This window comes from Notolepis coatsorum, assembly GCF_963971535.1.
Source record: "Notolepis coatsorum genome assembly, chromosome: 13".
In the NCBI taxonomy this organism is placed as follows: domain Eukaryota; kingdom Metazoa; phylum Chordata; class Actinopteri; order Aulopiformes; family Paralepididae; genus Notolepis; species Notolepis coatsorum.
This window is the reverse complement of record NC_140177.1, coordinates 114646487-114651648: the sequence shown is the minus strand read 5'-3', so window position 1 is coordinate 114651648 and position 5162 is coordinate 114646487.

Here is a 5162-nt window from a genome sequence, read left to right as displayed (position 1 = left end):
ATGGGCACCATGTGAAATATATATGGTCAATTGATAACCATTAGTATCGGGGAGTACAAGCAAAGGAAGAATGTGTACCATTGTTTTTAAAAAGCAAACACAAGTCAGTTACAGTATAGGAAAAAGCATTCTCATGTGACTTGGCTGTTTTAATGTGTATTTAGACGTCAGCATGCCTCGGTTCATCACGACTGTCATCAGCATATGACCAGGCGAGACGAGACATATGACGACCGAACGTTTCAAAATGGGAAAATTGGTATTTATCATTGCTGTGATCCTAAGTATCATTCTGCGTGTGACCGTCCTTTACAGTTGGCATAATATTACCAGACACTTACGCTGTCATAATTGCATTTCCATACAGGGACATCGTCTTCCAGCTCAGTAGAGTCCAGGGCCAACCTGTCAGCTGTGATTTAAAAAAGAAGGATAACCTTATGTATTATCCCCCCACATATGTGTCTACCGCACAGATACAAAATACTGAAAGACAGGCAGAAGAGAGAGACAGAGAGAGAGAGATAAAGAGAGAGAGATCGAGATGAAGACTTTTCTGGCAGAAGGGCCTGTTTTCAATAAATTTGGGGGAAAAAACAGACACCAGCAAGTGGAATGAGTCTGAACGTCACAGCGTGTTTGACGCAGGTAGGATTATGGGCTCTAATAAGTTATAAATGATAGTAATGGCCCATCTGTTCGCCTATAGGGAGCTCCTAGCCAGCTCTGCTTTTTGGGCACACTGAGCCGCGGCACGACAGACACTCCTTTGAGCATTGGGCGTTTAGAAACGCGGCCACCTCTTGCATGGGCATTTGCTATATTCAGACGTGACACTCCGACAGCAGATGCTCAAACCAGACTTCAAGATGAGGATAAGTACAGCTCCTCTCCCCCCTCCCTCACTCTCTCCCTTCGCTCTGTCCCTCTCTCTCTCCCTCTCCTTCTCCTCTCTCTCTCTCTCTCTCTCTCTCTCTCTCTCTCTCTCTCTCTCTCTCTCTCTCTCTCACTCTCTCTCTCTCTCTCTCTCTCTCCTCTCTCTCTCTCTTCTCTCTCTCTCTCTCTCTCTCTCCTCTCCTCTCTCCTCTTCTCCATGGACAATTAACGCTGTAACTGGGGTTAACATTTGTGATGTTACTCATTTAACATTATTACTTATTTTTCTTATTATTCTCTGGGAGCAGTATTATTTACATTACTCATTACTTCCGTTAGACTGAAGAATCACATGGAGCGGTGCCCACTGGGGCGCAGGGTGCAGCACCTCTGGGTGTCTCCTCTGGGTGTCTCCTCTGGGTGTCTCCTCTGGGTGTCTCCTCTGGGTGTCTTTGAATGCCTTCTTCAGCTCAGCTTCCATCAGAGACGTAGTCTGTCTCTTTGAATGCCTTCTTCAGCTCAGCTTCCATCAGAGTATATTCCTTGTCTAGAACGCGTTAATCATGGAGATAGGCAACATTTCATCACCACACATACAGCCATAGGCGCCTGGCCATAAGAGCACTCGGAGCATCTGCTCTCCCACTATTGAACTTGGGGGAGCAAAGGTATGATCTTGCTCCACCACTTTTTGATCATATGAAAAATATGATATACCCCCCCCAATATATAAATCTAACCATAACTACGTAATTTCAATCAATTAATAATACGCAATGACACTTAATAACAAGTTTTTAAGTTTCCAAAGATTGCGAACCCCCCCCCTGCCCATTATGGTTTGATCCAGTGCCTCACCATCTCCAGCGCTTAGACCTTTGCGCACAGCGCTGCAGTCTGGCTTGCAGTAGGCTGAGTGTAAATATCAAAGCCCACAGAGTGTGTCATAATATTGGTGGCAGGCAGGCAGGCTTTTCCAGTAAGTTGTCAAATAAAAGGATTATGTTAGACATAAGTTACTATTGAGTGGTAGTAGAACTTCTACGGTTCTACCACGCAATACAATAAAAGTGTTTCACGGTCCCCGAAATGCGATCTGGTCATACGGTTTCCTCGAATAAATAAAAATAACGTTTCCCTCTCTAGTTGGCGTTAGCTTAGTGCTAGCCGCTAGCTAACGTTATCTAGGATATGTGGTGTGAGCTGGATGACGTTGACTTCATTTGCAAACGTTAACGCTATCTATATGGCAGACGAGCAGGGCCGGATTAACGACGGCCGCGGCCCGTGGGCCTTTAGTGACGAGGGGCCTCCATTTTTTTTTTTTTTATATATATATTTTTTTGGAGATTGATGTCATGATTGTGCACTGCAGACTCAGGGAGGAGGCAGAGAAGGAGAGAAAGAGACACAAGATGTACAGGTAATGGAAATATATCTTTTTTTCTCTTTCTTATTAAAAACTTGGCCTATTTGAAAGGAGATTGATTTAATAAAAATGAATGAGCGAAAAATCAATATACAGTGTATATACAGTATATATATATTAATATATTATTATTATAGTAATTGGCTATCATACTGCAATATAAACTGAGTTTTATAGTGAAAGAGCAGCTTTATTGGTCAAGATTGAAGGCTCTATATTGCAGGAAATTGCACGTACAGGTTCATTAAATTTAAAAAAAAATCTGCCATGCTGTATGCAGACCCCTTGTCTGTCCAAAAAAATTCAAAAAAAAAATTCAAAAAAAAAATCTTGCACCCCCACTTTCAACTATAACTAGGCGGCCATGCATACAGCCACAAGCTTCTTTAGATCTTTGTCACTTATAGCCTGTCCTCCAACCCTCTGGGGTCGGAGCTCCTGTTTGCTTCCGCATGCGGTAGAACAAAGGTGTGAAACGTATACGCTATCTATATGGCAGACGAGCAGGGCCGGATTAACGACGGCCGCGGCCGTGGGCCTTTAGTGACGAGGGGCCTCCATTTTTTATTTTTTTTTTTTATATATATTTTTTTTTGGAGATCGATGTCATGATTGTGCACTGCAGACTCAGGGAGGAGCAGAGAAGGAGAGAAAGAGACACAAGATGTACAGGTAATTGGAAATATATCTTTTTCTCTTTCTTATTAAAAACTTGGCCTATTTGAAAGGAGATTGATTTAATAAAAATGAATGAGCGAAAAATCAATATACAGTGTATATACAGTATATATATATTAATATATTATTATTATAGTAATTGGCTATCATACTGCAATATAAACTGAGTTTTATAGTGAAAAGAGCAGCTTTATTGGTCAAGCCACAAGCTTCTTTAGATCTTTGTCACTTATAGCCTGTCTCCAACCCTCTGGGGTCGGAGCTCCTGTTTGCTTCCGCATGCGGTAGAACAAAGGTGTGAAAATCGCAGAGAGGATTCCTCAGAAATGCCCAAAGTGCATTTCAGAAATCGGTCAAAATAGAGAAATGGCATTTTTGAGTGCTTTGAACTGTTCTACATCTGTTTCCTTATTTGCACGACTTGTAAATAGGTTTAATTCTTGCTAGAATGTATGTCTGTAATTATCCCGGTTCTCCAGAGAACTACACTCACTGCATCTACGTCACATACACGCACATAGACGCACGCGCACCCACACACTCAGAGAGAGAGGGTGTGTGTGCTTTGATAGGGTTTAGATCTCGCAATAATATCCACGGGACTCGAGTTTTTGCCGAGTTGTTGCACGAGTTGGACGTTTTATTTATTTGATCACTGTAGGCTCATGACAGCAACGTTAGTGACTTGTTGAAACGTGATTCCTGAGTGATACGTAAATGCATTCTGTTTCATTCAGAGATAGGGAGAGGGTGTCTGCGTGTGTGTGCGAGCAGCTCATGTGAGCCGCAGTGTTTCTCGCCTCTCCTTTGGAAACTAGCGATAACAACAATAACACTTACAAAAACAATCAGCTTCGACAATGTTGACTGGAAATGGGTCATTGATAATGCGACGGGCAGATTAGACACATAGCCATAATTTAAAACATAGATTAGGCGATATTAACGTTAACATTGAAGTGGTGCTGGGCATTCAAGGGGGTAAAAAGGAAAACACGGCCGCTCTGAAAGTGTTAAAGTTCATGACAGGACCACATCTAGATAAGACGACGTTTAAAACCTTATTAAATTCGACTGAATGTCGCATAGCTTGGATCTCATCCTGTGCTAGCAGTGGCCGTCTCCATGGACAGGGTGAGCAGCTTTAAGTACCTGGGGGTCCACATCTCAGAGGATCTGACATGGTCAACACACATAGACACAGTCGTAAAAAAGGCGAAGCAGCGCCTCTACCACCTGAGACAGTTAAGGAAGTTCAGAGTATCTGGGAAGATACTCCAGTCCTTCTACTCCGGAGCTGTAGAGAGCATCTTGACTGGAAACATCACTGCCTGGTATGGAAACAGCACGGCACAGGACAAGAAGGCCCTACAGATGCGCTCAGCCGAGCATACCACGGGTATTGCACTACCTCCCCTGCAGGTTCTATACAACAAGAGGTGCAAATCCAGAGCCTGCAGAATAATGAAAGACCCTCACTACCCCAATAACAGCCTGTTCCAGCTGCTGAGGTCAGGCAGACGCCTGCGAACCCCAGCTACTAGGACAGAGAGGCTTCGGCTCAGCTTCTTCCCCCAGGCCATTGAACACTGAACACTGAGTGCCACAGAACACTGAACTCTCCACACACAAGCACACATGAGCACACACACGACACGCACGCTGTACACGCTCGCACACTAGCAGCCACTTTAACATGAGCAAGCACACACTCATGCTGCACACGCCCACACTTATGGCCACAAAGGAAGGTCACTTTAAAAATAGTATAGCAACAGTAACAGTGTATTGCACTACCAAAGGACCCAGCATGTCCTCCATGCTCTGTAAATAACTTATGTACAAATACCGAGATGCCCCACTATGTTACCTGTTTATTGCACAATGTTGTTTATTGGATTCTATTATATGTTGTACTACTGTATTGCACATCGTTGCGGGCAAGACCACCCGCATTTCATTGTATACTTGTATGGCGTGACAAATAAAACTCTTGACTTGACTTGACTTGACATATGTGTGTGTGTGTGTGTGGTGGTGTGTGTGTGTGTGTGTGTGTGTGTGTATTAGTGAGTTATGTATGTGCGTGTGAGCATACATATGTGTACTTTGTACTTTTGTGCATGTACAGTATGTGTGTGTGCTCCTTGCTCCACCGTAGCTAAAGACATTAGAGGGT